This window comes from Prunus persica, chromosome G1, assembly GCF_000346465.2.
Source record: "Prunus persica cultivar Lovell chromosome G1, Prunus_persica_NCBIv2, whole genome shotgun sequence".
NCBI classification, from domain to species: Eukaryota; Viridiplantae; Streptophyta; class Magnoliopsida; order Rosales; family Rosaceae; genus Prunus; species Prunus persica.
In genome coordinates, this window is record NC_034009.1 from 21927456 (window position 1) to 21943844 (window position 16389).

Below are 16389 nucleotides of genomic sequence, written 5' to 3' on the forward strand. Positions count from 1 at the left end.
ACCTGAATATGGCATACCTCCCGAGCCATTAACCGGAGAAGAAGTGCTGCATATGGTTGAAAATGGTGACAGAGTTTGTTGGAAGAAGAAATCAATATTCTTTGATCTCGAGTATTGGAAATACCTTCCTGTAAGGCATGCCCTAGATGTTATGCACATTGAGAAGAATGTTTGCGATAGTATCATTGGTACATTGCTGGAGATCCCTGGAAAAAATAAAGATGGGATTGCTGCTCGATTAGATTTATTGAACATGGGGGTCAAAACTGATTTGCAACCCGAGTATGGAGAAAGACGTACTCGTTTGCCTCCTGGGCCTTGGAATTTGTCAAGAGCAAAGAAGAGAGAGGTTTGCAATTCTTTCTATGGTATGAAGGTCCCTGAAGGTTATTCTTCAAATATTAAAAATCTTGTATCTTTACAAGATTCAAGACTTCTTGGCCTTAAATCACATGATTGTCATACCTTAATGCAACAATTGCTCCCTATGGCAATTCGTTCTGTTTTGGAGAAGCCTGCAAGGTATGCAATAACTCGTTTGTGCTTCTTCTTCAATGCTATATGTGCAAAGACTGTTGATGTTTCCAAGCTAGATAAGTTGGAAGAAGATGTAGTAGTTACTCTGTGTTTGCTTGAGAAGTACTTTCCCCCTTCATTCTTTGATATCATGGTTCATCTAGTAGTACATCTTGTCAGAGAAGTTCGTCTATGTGGGCCAGTATATTTTAGGTGGATGTATCCGTTTGAAAGATATATGAAAGTGCTGAAGGGGTATGTTCAGAATCGTACTCGTCCCGAAGGTTGCATTGCTGAGCGGTATATAGCTGAAGAAGCGGTAGAGTGTTGTACTCAGCATTTATCTGATGTTAGTACAGTTGGAGTGCCTTCAAGCCAAAAGATGGGACTTTCAAAGCCATTATCAGGTTGCACAGTGAGCGTAGTTGATCAGGACCTGTTGAATCAAGCACATCTATATGTCTTGGAGAATACGGAGGAAGTCCTACCTTATATCGAGTACGTATGAGCTTTATTCTTTAAGTTTCCATTTTAAATTATTTCTTATGTTTATCTTCTATATTTAGGACCGTAATGCTTGAATTTTTCGTGTCATGTAGGCAACATATGATTCACATCAAGACTGCTTATCCAAAATTTAGAAAGAGAACAAAGTGGCTGCAGGATAAGCACAATAGCACTTTCATTCAATGGCTACGCTTCAAGGTATATATTGTTGAATAACATATTTCTCTTTTAATTTTCTTCTTATTTATATGTTAGATTGAATTAAGATATGATTAATTTGCAGGTTCAAAGTGAACTTGAGGAAGACAATCATGGCGTATCAGAAAATTTAAGGTGGCTAGCAGCTGGTCCAAACATGTCAGTGCCATTATATAGGAGTTATCTTATTAAAGGTATTAAATTCAATATCAAGGCACAAGATGATGTGCGGACAACTCAAAATAGTGGAGTTTATTTACTTGCACATACCATGCAAGTTGCTAGTGCCAAGGATAAAAACCCAATTCTCTCAAATATGGGTTTCTATGGTGTCATTCAAGAAATTTGGGACCTTGACTACCAAAAGTTTACAATCCCAGTCTTTAGGTGTGATTGGATAGATAGTTCTGGTCTTGTAGTCGACGAACTTGGATTTACCCTTGTAGATTTGAGTAAAATTGGACATAGGAATGACCAATTTGTTTTGGCTTCTCAAGTCAAACAAATATTTTTTGTTGACGACCCGATGCATCGTGGTTGGTCGGTAGTGTTATCAATGCCTAATAGAGAATATAATGATGTTATTGGTGATGAAGTCTTAGGTGATGTGATAATTGAGTGTGAGCCATTTACTAGAGGGATGCCAAATGTTGACACATTTGATGAACTGGTGGGTGAGTTAGGCGGTCAAAATATTCGAGATGGGTGTGAAGATATATGGATTGAATGATGCTTATGTAATTGGCAGTGTATGACATTAATTTTGTAATATATTGTAATGTGATTTCTTCACTTTCTACGTTCAAATAAAACACGACGTTATTGTGAACCAGTTATTCAGCATATTTACCGACGTCTTAAAGCAACGTAACAATGAAGAACCACGACGCAATTGTGAAGCAATTATTCAGGATATCACGTTGGGGAAGGATTAAGAACCGCCATGTAATTCAAAATAACACGACTCCAATCCCATAATACCGACGTCTAAAAAACGAGATATATAATCTGAACGTTAAAAAATACGACGTCATCATACATTTTCCACGTCGCAAGTTCTTTTATAAACGAAGAGGAACGAAATGAATTCCGACGGAAATTCATTATAACCGCCGTCTAATAACAATTAAACGACGTTATTTGTAATACGGCTCTCATCATAATCAACGCCGTCTATATGTTCTGTAATACGGCTCTCATTTATTTGGAACCGACGTTGTTTAGAAGTTCAACATCGTCTATATTATTAAGTGCGTCGTGAGTAATGATGATAGATATAAATACAACGTCGACTATATAAATGCCACCGACGTTGTTTCGTATTTCAACGTCAACTGTATAAATACATACGTCGTAAATAATGACACTGACAACTATTTCCACGTCATCTTTTTTAGAAAAATCGAAGTGGAAAATTTATTTCACGACGGTTGTTTGTAAATAAGAGACGTAGTATATTTCAATAACGTCGTCTTCTCATGTATTTAAAGATGTCATATTTTTTCTTGTCGTGTAAATTATATTTAACGGCGTAAAATGTTAGTTGTCGTCGTTGTATGTATATCTTGCGGCCTTGTTCTTTTAACATGTGTCATATTTTTCCTTTTTAACGACGGTGATTTGTTTGAGTTGGTCGTCTATTCTCATCCTCGACTATTTTCTAGAACTTTAGCAGACTAAACACGTCTGTTTTTATTGTTTTCCGACGTTGTTTTATTTAACAACGTCTAATATTTATCGTCGTTGTTTGTTTCTGAAAATATGACGTATAAATTTTGTAATACGACTCTCATATATTTGTAACCGACGTTGTTTCGTTTTTCAACGTCTACTCAATAAATACATACGTCGTAAATAATGACACTGACAACTATTTCCACGTCATCTTTTATCGAAAAATCGAAGTGGAAAATTAATTTTACGACGGCTGTTTTTATATATGCGACGTAGTAGGTATCAATAACGTCGTCTTCTAATGTATTTAAAGACGTCAAATTTTTTATTGTCTTGAAAATGATATTTAACGGCGTCGTTTTTTTATTTCCGTCGTTGTATGTCTATCTTGCGGCCTTGTTCTCTTAATATGTGTCATATTTTTCCTTTTTCACGACGGTTTTTTTAGAGAGTTGGTCGTCTATTCTCATCCTCGACTGCTTTTTTAGATCTTTTTGCAGTACAAAGACGTCGTTTTGTATTTGTTGATGACGTTGTATATTTTAACAACGACGGTGATTTAGCGTCGTGGTATATGAGGGAAAAGATGACGGTGGATTCCACGACCATTGAAAAATCGAATACACGACGGTGATTTACCGTCGTCTTTTTGCTTTTTTGTAGTAGTGATCATAACATTGTGGGAGGAGTCATTTGGTGCGTTTTGAGTGAAATGCAATCTCTAGAACTATGCATTACACCAACCACTCCATTTCATAAAGAACTTCGTGCGAACCTAAATTGTCCAATTTCATGGACCTATCGATATCGGATTGAGTCCAAAACTTGGGGAACATCATAATATGGTGGGAGGAATCATTTGGTAGGTGTTGAGTGAAATCCAATCTCAACAACTATGCAATACAACAACAACTCCATTTCATAACGAACTTCGTCCGAACATGAATTGCCCAATTTCATGGACCAATCGATATTGGATGGAGTCCAAAACTTTCATAACACCATAATCTGGTGGGAGAAGTCATTTGACAGGTTTTGAGTAAAATCCAATCTCTAGAGCTATGCAATACACCAACCACTCCATTTCATGACGAAGTTTATACGAATCTGAATTGTTCAATTTCATAGACCAATCGATACCAGACTGAGTCCAAAACTTGGGGAACAACAAAATATGGTCGGAGGAGTCATTTGGTGGGTTTTGAGTGAAGTCAAATCTGTAGAACTATGCAACACGCCAACCACTCCATTTCATATCGAACTTCGTACGAACATGAATTGTCCAATTTCATGGACCAATCGACATCGGATTGAGTCCAAAACTTGGGGAACAACATAATATGGCGGGAAGAGTCATTTGGTGGGTTTTGAGTGAACTCCAATCTCCAGAACTATACAATACACCAACCACTCCATTTCATAACGAACTTCGTATGAACATGAATTGTCAAATTTCATGGACCAATCGATATCGGATTGAGTCCAAAACTTGGGGACCATCAGAATATGATGGGAGGAGTCATTTGGTGACTTTTAAGTGAAATCGAATGGCTAAAACTATGGATTACACCAACCACTCTATTTCATAACAAACTTCGTAAGAACGTGAATTGTGCAATTTCATGGACCAATTGATATCAGATTGAGTCCGAAACTTGGGGAGCATCATAATACGGTGGGAGGAGTGATTTGGGGGGTTTTGAGTGAAATCCAATCTCTACAGCTGTGCAATACACCAGCCAATCCATTTCATAACGAACTTCGTACGAATCTAAATTGTCCAATTTCATGGACCAATCGATATCGGATTGAGTACAAAACTTAGGGAACATCATAATATGATGGGTGGAGTCATTTGGTGAATTTGGAATGAAATCCAATTGATAAAACTATGCAATACACCAACCACTCCATTTCAGAACGAACTTCGTACGAACCTGAATTGTCCAATTTCATAAACAATCGATATCGGATTGACCCCAAAACTTGGGGAACATCATAATACGGTAGGAGGAGTCATTTGGTGACTTTTGAGTTTAATCCAATGGCTAAAACTTTGCAATACACCAACCACTCCATTTCATAACGAACTTCGTACGAACCTAAATTGTCCAATTTCAGGGACCAATCGATATCGGATTGACCCCAAAACTTGGGGAACAACATAATACGGTAGGAGGAGTCATTTGGTGACTTTTGAGTTTAATCCAATGGCTAAAACTTTGCAATACACAAACAACTCCATTTCATAACGAACTTTGTACGAACCTGAATTGTCCAATTTCATGGACCAACGGATATCAGATTGTGTCCAAAACTTGGGGAACATCATAATATGACGGGAGGAGTCATTTTGTAGTTTCTGAGTGAATTCCAATGTCTACAACTATACAATACACCAACCACTCCATTTCGTAACGAACTTCGTACGAACCTGAATTGTCTGATTTCATGGACCAATCGATATCGGTTTTAGTGCAAAACTTGGGGAACATCATAATATGGTGGGAGGAGTCGTTTGGTGGGTTTTGAGTGAAATCATATCTCTAGAACCATGCAATATACCAACCACTCCATTTCAGAACGAACTTCGTACGAACCTGAATTGTCCAATTTCGTGCACCAATCGATATCGAATTGAGTCCAAAACTTGGGGAACATCATAATATGGTGGGAGGAGTCATTTGGTGGGTTTTGAATGAAATCCAATCTCTAGAAGTACGCATTACACCAACCACTCCATTTCATAACAAACTTCGTACGAAGCTGAATTGTCCAATTTTTTGGACCAATCGATATCGGATTGAGTCCAAACCCTGGGGAACATCATAGTATGGTGGGAGTACTCATTTGGTGGATTTTGAGTGAAATCTAATCTCTACAACTATGCAATACACCAACAACTCCATTTTATAACAAACTTCGTAGGAACCTGAATTGTCCAATTTCATGGACCAATCGATATCAGATTGAGTCCAAAACTTGGGGAACATCATAATATGATGCGAGGAATCATTTGGTGGGTTTTGATTGAAATCCAATTTCTAGAACTATGCAATACACCAAGCACCCCATTTCAGAACGAACTTCGTACGAACCTAAGTTGTTCAATTTCATGGACCAATCGATATCGGATTGAGTCCAAAACTTGGGGTACATCATATTATGGTGGGAGGAGTCATTTGGTGGGTTTTGAGTGAAATTCAATATCTACAACTATGCAATAAACCAACCACTCCATTTCATAACGAACTTTGTTCGAACCATGGACCAATCGATATCGGATTGAGTCCAAAACTTGGGGAACATTATAATATGGTGGGAGGAGTCATTTGGTGGGTTTTGTGTGAAATCCAATGGCTACAACTATGAAATAAACCAACCACTACATTTCAGAACGAACTTGGTACGAACCTGAATTGTCCGATTTCGTGGACCAATCGATACCGGATTGAGTCCAAAACATGGGGAACATCATATTACGGTGGGAGGAGTCAATTGGTGGGTTTTGAGTGAAATCCAATCTCTACAACTATACAATAAACCAACCACTCCATTTCATAACGAACTTCTTATGAACCATGGACCAATCGATATCGGATTGAGTCCCAAAATTGGGGAACATCATAATATGGTGGGAGGAGTCATTTGGTGGGTTTTGAGTGAAATCCAATCTCTAGACCTATGAAATATACCAACCACTCCATTTCATAACGAACTTCGTACGAACCTGAATTGTCCGATTTCATGGACCAATCGATGTCGGATTGAATGCAAAACTTGGGGAACATCACAATATGGTGGGAGGAGTCATTTGGTGGGTTTTGAGTGAAATTCAATCTCTAGAACTATGCAATATACCAACCACTCCATTTCATTACGAACTTTGTACGAACCTGAATTGTTCGATTTCATGGACCAACCGATATCGGATTAAGTCCAAAACTTAGGGAACAACATAATATGACAGGAGGGGCCATTTCATGGGTTTTGAGTTAAATTCAGTGTCTACAACTACACAATACACTAACCACTCCATTTCATAACGAACGTCGTACGAACTTGAATTGTCCTATTTCATGGACCAATCGAAATTGGATTGAGTGCAAAACTTGGGGACCATCATAATATGGTGGGAGGAGTCATTTCGAGTTTTCTGAGTGAAATCCAGTGTCTACAACTATACAATACACCAACCACTCCATTTCATAACGAACTTTGTACGAACCTGAATTGTTTGATTTCATGGACCAACCGATATCGGATTGAGTCCAAAACTTAGGGAACAACATAATATGACAGGAGGAGCCATTTCGTGGGTTTTGAGTTAAATCCAGTGTCTACAACTATACAATACACCAACCACTCCATTTCATAACGAACGTCGTACGAACTTGAATTGTCCTATTTCATGGACCAATCGAAATCGGATTGAGTGCAAAACTTGGGGACCATCATAATATGGTGGGAGGAGTCATTTGGTGGGTTTTGAGTGAAATTCAATCTCTACAACTATGCAATACACCAACTAGTCCATTTCATAACGAACTTCGTACGAACCTAAACTGTCCAATGTCATGGACCAATCGAAATCGGATTCAGTCCAAAACTTGGGGAACATCATAATACGGTGGGAGGAGTCATTTGGTGGGTTTTTGAGTGAAATCCGATCTCTACAACTATTCAATACACCAACCACTCCATTTCATAACGAACTTCGTACGAACCATGGACCAATCGATATCGGATTGAGTCCAAAACTTGGTGAACATCATAATATGATAGGAGGAGTCCTTTGGTGGGTTTTGAGTGAAATTCAATCTCTACAACTATGCAATACACCAACCGCTCCATTTCATAACAAACTTCGTACGAACCTAAATTGTCCAATTTCATGGACCAATCGACATCGGATTGAGTCGCAAACTTGGCGAACAACATAATATGGTGGGAGGAGTCATTTGGTGACTTTTGAGTGAAATCCAATGGCTAAAACTGCGCAATACACCAACCACTCCTTTTCATTACGAACTTCGGATGAACCTGAATTGTCCAATTTCTTGGACCAATTGTTATCGGATTGAGTCCAAAACTTGGGGAAGATCGTGATATGGTAGGAGGAGTCATTTGGTGGGTTTTGTGTGAAATCCAATCTCTAGAACTATGCAATACACCAACCACTCCATTTCATAACAAACTTCTTACGAACCATGGACCAATCGATATCGGATTGAATCCAAAACTTGGGGAACGTCATAATATGGTGGGAGTAGTCATTTGGTGGGTTTTGTATAAAATCCAATATCTAGAACTATGCAATACACCAACCACTCCATTTCGTAACGAATTTCGTACGAACCTAAATTGTCCAATTTCATGGACCAATCGATATCGGATTGAGTCCAAAACTTGGGGAACATTATAATATGGTGGCAGGAGTCATTTGGTGGGTTTTGTGTGAAATCCAATGGCTACAACTATGCAATACACCAACCACTTCATTTCATAACGAACTTCGTACGAACCTGAATTGTCCGATTTCATGGACTAACCAATACAGGATTGAGTCCAAAACATGGGGAACATCATATTATGGTGGGAGGGGTCATTTGGTGGGTTTTGAGTGAAATCCAATCTCTACAACTATGCAATAAACCAACCACTCCATTTCATAACGAACTTCTTACGAACCATGGACCAATCGATATCGGATTGACTCCAAAAATTGGGGAACATCATAATATGGTGGGAGGAGTCATTTGGTGGGTTTTGAGTGAAATCCAATCTCTAGAACTATGCAATATACCAATCACTCCATTTCATAACGAACTTCGTACGAACCTAAATTGTCCAATTTCATGCACCAATCGATATCGGATCGGGTCCAAAACTTGGGGAACATCCTAACATGGTTGGAGGAGTCATTTGGTGGGTTTTGAGTGAAATCGAATCTCTAGAACTACGCATTACACCAACCATTCGATTTCATAACGAACTTCGTACGAAGCTGAATTGTCCAATTTCATGGATCGATCGATATCGGATTGAGTCGCAAACTTGGGGAACAACATAATATGGTGGGAGGGGTCATTTGGTGACTTTTGAGTGAAATCCAATGGCTAAAACTGCGCAATACACCAACCACTCCATTTCTTTACGAACTTTGCATGAACCTGAATTGACCAATTTCATGGACCAATCGATATCGGATTGAGTCCAAAACTTGGGGAAAATCGTGATAAGGTGGTAGGAGTCATGTGGTGACTTTTGAGTGAAATCCAATGGCTAAAACTATGCAATACACCAACCACTCCATTTTCGAGCGAACTTCGTGCGAACCATTGTCCAATTTCATGGACCAATCGATACCAGATTGAGTCCAAAAATTGGGGAACATCATAATATGGTGGGAGGAGTCATTCGGTGGGTTTTGAGTGAAATCCAATCTCTAGACCTATGAAATATACCAACCACTCCATTTCATAACGAACTTCGTACGAACCTGAATTGTCCGATTTCATGGACCAATCGATGTCGGATTGAATGCAAAACTTGGGGAACATCACAATATGGTGGGAGGAGTCATTTGGTGGGTTTTGAGTGAAATCCAATCTCTAGAACTATGCAATATACCAATCACTCCATTTCATAACGAACTTCGTACGAACCTAAATTGTCCAATTTCATGCACCAATCGATATCGGATCGGGTCCAAAACTTGGGGAACATCATAACATGGTTGGAGGAGTCATTTGGTGGGTTTTGAGTGAAATCGAATCTCTAGAACTACGCATTACACCAACCATTTGATTTCATAACGAACTTCGTACGAAGCTGAATTGTCCAATTTCATGGATCGATCGATATCGGATTGAGTCGCAAACTTGGGGAACAACATAATATGGTGGGAGGGGTCATTTAGTGACTTTTGAGTGAAATCCAATGGCTAAAACTGCGCAATACACCAACCACTCCATTTCTTTACGAACTTCGCATGAACCTGAATTGACCAATTTCATGGACCAATCGATATCGGATTGAGTCCAAAACTTGGGGAAAATCGTGATAAGGTGGTAGGAGTCATGTGGTGACTTTTGAGTGAAATCCAATGGCTAAAACTATGCAATACACCAACCACTCCATTTTCGAGCGAACTTCGTGCGAACCATTGTCCAATTTCATGGACCAATCGATACCAGATTGAGTCCAAAAATTGGGGAACATCATAATATGGTGGGAGGAGTCATTCGGTGGGTTTTGAGTGAAATCCAATCTCTAGACCTATGAAATATACCAACCACTCCATTTCATAACGAACTTCGTACGAACCTAAATTGTCCAATTTCATCGACCAATCGATATTGGATTGAGTCCAGAACTTGGGGAACATCATAATACGATGGGAGGAGTCAGTTGGTGGGTTTTGAGTGAAGTCCAATCTCTACAACTGTGCAATTTCATGGACCAATCGATATTGGAGTGTCCAAAACTTGGGGAACATCATAATATTGTGGGGGGAGTCATTTGGTGGGTTTTGAGTGAAATCCAATGTCTACAACTATGCAATACACCAACAACTCCCTTTCATAACGAACTTCGTACGAACCTGAATTATCTCATTTCATGGACCAATCGATGTCGGATTGAGTCCAAAACTTGGGGAACATCATAATATGGTGGGAGGAGTCATTTGGTCACTTTTGAGTGAAATCCAATGGCTAAAACTATTCATTGCACCAACCACTCCATTTCATAACGAACTTCGTACGAATTTGAATTGTCCAATTTCATGGACCAATCGATATTGGATTGAGTCCAGAACTTGGGGAACGTCATAATATGGTGAGAGGAGCCATTTGGTGGGTTTTGAGTGAAATCAAACGGCTAAAACTTTGAAATACACAAACCACTTCACTTCGGAACGAACTTCATACGAACCTGAATTGTCCAATTTCATGGACCAATCGATATGGGATTGAGTACAAAACTTGGGGAACATCATAATAAGATGGGTGGAGTCATTTGGTGATTTTTGAATGAAATCCAATGGCTAAAACAATGCAATACATCACCTACTCCATCTCATAACGAACTTCATACGAACCTGAATTGTCCAATTTCATGGAACAATCAAGATTCGATTGAATCCAAAACTTGGGGAACAACGTAATATGGTGGGAGGAGTCATTTCGAGACTTCTGAGTGAAATCCAATGGCTAAAACTTTGAAATACACAAACCACTCCATGTCATAACGAACTTCGTACGAACCTGAATTGTCCAATTTCATGGACCATTCGATATCGGATTGAGTCCAAAATTTGGGGAACAACCTAATATGGTGGGAGTAGTCATGTCGTGGGTTTTGAGTGAAATCCAATCTCTAGAACTCTGCACTACGGCAACCACTCCATTTCAGACCGAACATCGTACGAACCTAAATTGTCCAATTTCATGGACTAATCGATATCGAATTGAGTCCAAAACTTGGGGAACAACATAATATGGTGGGAGGAGTCATTTGGTTACTTTTGAGTGAAATCCAATGGCTAAAACTATGCATTACACAAACCACTGCATTTCATAACAAGCTTCGTACGAACCTGAATTGTCCAATTTCAAGGACCAATCGATATTGGATTGAGTCCAGAACTTGGAGAACATCATAATATGATGGGTGGAGTCATTTGGTGAATTTTGAATGACATCCAATGGCTAAAACTATGCAATACACCACCCACTCCAATTCATAACGAACTTCGTACGAACTTGAATTGTCCGATTTCATGGACCAATCCATATCGGATTGAGTCTAAAACTTCGGGAACATCATAATATGGTGGGAGGAGTCATTTGCTGACTTTTGAGTGAGATCCAGGGGCCAAAACTTTGAAATACACAAACCACTCCATTTTAGAACGAACTTCGTACGAACCTAGATTGCCCAATTTCATGGACCAATCGATATCGGATTGAGTCCAAAACTTGGGGAACAACATAATATGGTGGGAGGAGTCATTTGGTGGGTTTTAAGTGAAATCCAATCCCTACAACTATGCAATACAGCAACCACTCCATTTCATAATGAACTTCGTACGAACCTGAATTGTCCAATTTTATGGACTAATCGATATGGGATATAGTACAAAACTTGGGGGACATCATAATATGATGGGTGGAGTCATTTGGCGAATTTTGAATGAAATCCAATGGCTAAAACTATGTAACACACCACCCACTCCATTTCATAACGAACTTCGTACGGACCTAAATTGCCCAATTTCATGGACCAATCGATATCGGATTGAGTCCAAAACTTGGGGAACAGCATAATATGGTGGGAGGAGTCATTTGGTGGGTTCTGCGTGAAATCCAGTCTCTAGAACTATGCAATACACCAACCGCTGCATTTCAGAACGAACTTCGTACGAACCTAAATTGTCCATTGTCATGGACCAATCAATATCGGATTGAGTCCAAAACTTGGGGAACATCATAATATGGTGGGAGGAGTCATTTGGTGACTTTTGAGTGAAATCCAGTGGCTAAAACTTTGAAATACACAAACCACTCCATTTCAGAACGAACTTCGTACGAGCCTGAATTGTCCAATTTCCTGGACCAATCGATATGGGATTTAGTACAAAACTTGGGGGACATCATAATATGATGGGTGAAGTCATTTGGTGAATTTTGAATGAAATCTAATGGCTAAAACTATGCAATACACCACCCACTCCATTTCATAACGAACTTCGTACGAACTTGAATTGTCCAATTTCATGGACCAATCCATATCTGATTGAGTCCAAAACTTGGGGAACATCATAATATGGTGGGAGGAGTCATTTGATGACTTTTGAGTGAAATCCAATGGCTAAAACTTTTAAATACACAAACCACTCTATTTCATAACGAACTTCGTACGAACCTGAATTGTCCAATTTCATGGACCACTCGATATCGGATTTAGTCCAAAACTTGGGGAACATCATAATATGATGGGAGGAGTCATTTGGTGGGTTTTGAGTGAAATCCAATCTCTAGAATTATGCAATACACCAACCGCTGCATTTCAGAACGAACTTCGTGCGAACCTAAATTGTCCAATGTCATGGAGCAATCGATATCGAATTGATTCCAAAACTTGGGGAACATCATAATATGGTGGGAGAAGTCATTTGGTGGGTTTTGAGTGATATCCAATCCCTACAACTATGCAATACAGCAACCACTCCATTTCATAATGAACTTCGTACGAACCTGAATTGTCCAATTTCATGGACCAATCGATATGGGATTTAGTACAAAACTTGGGGGACATCATAATATGTTGGGTGGAGTCATTTGCTGAATTTTGAATGAAATCCAATGGCTAAAACTATGCAATACACCACCCACTCCATTTCATAACGAACTTCGTACAGACCTAAATTGTCCAATTTCATGGACCAATCGATATCGGATTAAGTCCAAAACTTGGGGAACATCATAATATTGTGGGAGGAGTCATTTGGTGGGTTTTGAGTGAAATCCAATCTCTAGAACTATGCAATACACCAACCGCTGCATTTCAGAACGAACTTCGTACGAACCTAAATTGTCCATTGTCATGGACAAATCATATCGAATTGAGTCCAAAACTTGGGGAACATCATAATATGGTGGGAGGAGTCATTTGGTGACTTTTGAGTGAAATCCAGTGGCTCAAACTTTGAAATACACAAACCACTCCATTTCAGAACGAACTTCGTACGAGCCTGAATTGTCCAATTTCATGGACCAATCGATATGGGATTTAGTACAAAACTTGGGGGACATCATAATATGATGGGTGGAGTCATTTGGTGAATTTTGAATGAAATTCAATGGCTAAAACTATGCAATACACCACCCACTCCATTTCATAACGAACTTCGTACGAACTTGAATTGTCCAATTTCATGGACCAATCCATATCGGATTGAGTCCAACACTTGGGGAACAACATAATATGGTGGGAGGAGTCATTTGGTGACTTTTGAGTGAAATCCAATGGCTAAAACTTTTAAATACACAAACCACTCTATTTCATAACGCACTTCGTACGAACCTGACTTCTCCAATTTCATGGACCAATCGATATCGGATTGAGTCCAAAACTTGGGGAACATCATAATATGATGGGAGGAGTCATTTGGTGGGTTTTGAGTGAAATCCAATCTCTAGAACTATGCAATACACCAACCGCTGCATTTCAGAACGAACTTCGTACGAACCTAAATTGTCCATTGTCATGGACCAATCCATATCGAATTGAGTCCAAAACTTGGGGAACATCATAATATGGTGGGAGGAGTCATTTGGTGGGTTTTAAGTGAAATCCAATCCCTACAACTTTGCAATACAGCAACCACTCCATTTCATAACGAACTTCGTACGAACCTGACTTGTCCAATTTCATGGACCAATCGATATCGGATTGAGTCCAAAACTTGGGGAACATCATAATATGATGGCAGGAGTCATTTGGTGGGTTTTGAGTGAAATCCAATCTCTAGAACTATGCAATACACCAACCGCTGCATTTCAGAACGAACTTCGTACGAACCTAAATTGTCCATTGTCATGGACCAATCGATATCGAATTGAGTCCAAAACTTGGGGAACATCATAATATGGTGGGAAGAGTCATTTGGTGGGTTTTAAGTGAAATCCAATCCCTACAACTATGCAATACACCAACCACTCCATTTCATAACGAACTTCGTACGGACCTGAATTGTCCAATTTCATGGACGAATCGATATCAAATTGAGTCCAAAACTTGGGGAATATCATAATATGATGGGAGGAGTCATTTGGTGGGTTCTGAGTGAAATCCAATGGCAGAACCCTACCCAAATTCCCCTTTGGAATCTGAGCGGAACCTTGTTTGTGATCGACACCTGGTATGTGCCGAGCACAAATGACCTGGTTGCCCTTCTGGTTACAAACTTAATTTCATTTTAGCCTTGACTTGTACCTAAAATTTGGTCGAGTCTCCCCTGTAATTTGTTCAATCCCCAAAATTACACTTTTCAAAACAAGCATATATACACAACCCAACTTCCAGCATGCGTATATATATATATATATATACAATCAACAATAAAGTACGAGCCTAGGGGCAATATCAGAGCATCTATACAAGTTAATTTTCAAGATGAACATTTGGAGGGTCAAGGACCCTACACTAAGCTGAAGAGATGCAAGAAGTGGAAACTGCCCTGTGGTGGCTTTCAGATGCACGTCTACGGCCTGGGGGCGCAAAACATTTAAAAGTTGAGTGGACCCAAAAACAAAATTTTAAGAAAAATAGCATCAGAGCCCCACTGTAAAAACAGTTATACAAAACTAATTCATTCTTTTAATCGTATACATACTGAAATCCATGCACTTATATATATAAATATATGTCAAGCATACTTATATCATCTTTAAACTCTTAAAAGCACTGAAATCAGTTTAAAACTATCACCTAGGTGTACCCCTTAAATTCTGTCAATTCCTGATAATCCGTCAATTCCCCTGGCAGGTCTCGGTGACACAAAGTCAAACCAAGCCGCAAACTGGTAGGATTCAGGGGACCGTAGTCAGCCTGATCAGCATTCCTGGCTCCCACGGTCCCGGCGTCCCTGAAACTCGTGAGGCAAATGTCAAGCGCGCTGACAAAACTGAAGGCAACCTGGATGTCCGTGGACATCGTCATATCCAAAGGCAACCTGTTTCAATAACTGGGTACCTAAGGTGGCTTAAGAAAATCTAAAATCTCTGAAAAATATGATAAATAACTGAATTTCTGTTAAATCTAGAACTTTGCTGCCATTTACCTGTTATTTAGCTAAAATTTCCTTTTCCTATATCCGTAACGGATATCTCACTCGGTAGCATGCAGGGGCGGATCTACGTTAGGACAAGAGGGGTCGGACGACCCCTTGGAAGGCTGGCAATTTGGCAAGGGAGTCCATGGAAGCCCCCTTGGACAGCACCTGGAAGCCCCTTTGTATGCACACAATGTGCTCGACGAAATGCCCCAGTGAAATGCCCTGTGCAGCTGCGCTGCGCGTAATTTTTTTTAAAACCTGCCTTGCCAAACGACGTCGTTTGGTCAAGGCTCAGTCAAAATTTTTTTTAATTGACCTGGCCTCAAAACGACGTCGTTTTGGGCCAGGTTTAAAAAAAAAAAAAAAAAAAAAACAGAACAGCACACACACGCATAGCACTCTGCACAGATTCATTTTCTCCTTCATTCCCAATTCCACAGCAGCCCCTCTCTTCCCATCCTCTCAAACCCTAACCTCCCAACCTTGGACAACCTCCTCCATCAACTCTTCACCGGTGGCCCAGTGCCGATCACCACCACCTTCTACCGCCGTCCGCCGCGCATTTTTTAAACTACAAGTAAGTAAGCATGGAAAATCTGAAATTAATAATTATAGTGATAATATATATTGTTGATATTGATTTTTTTTTA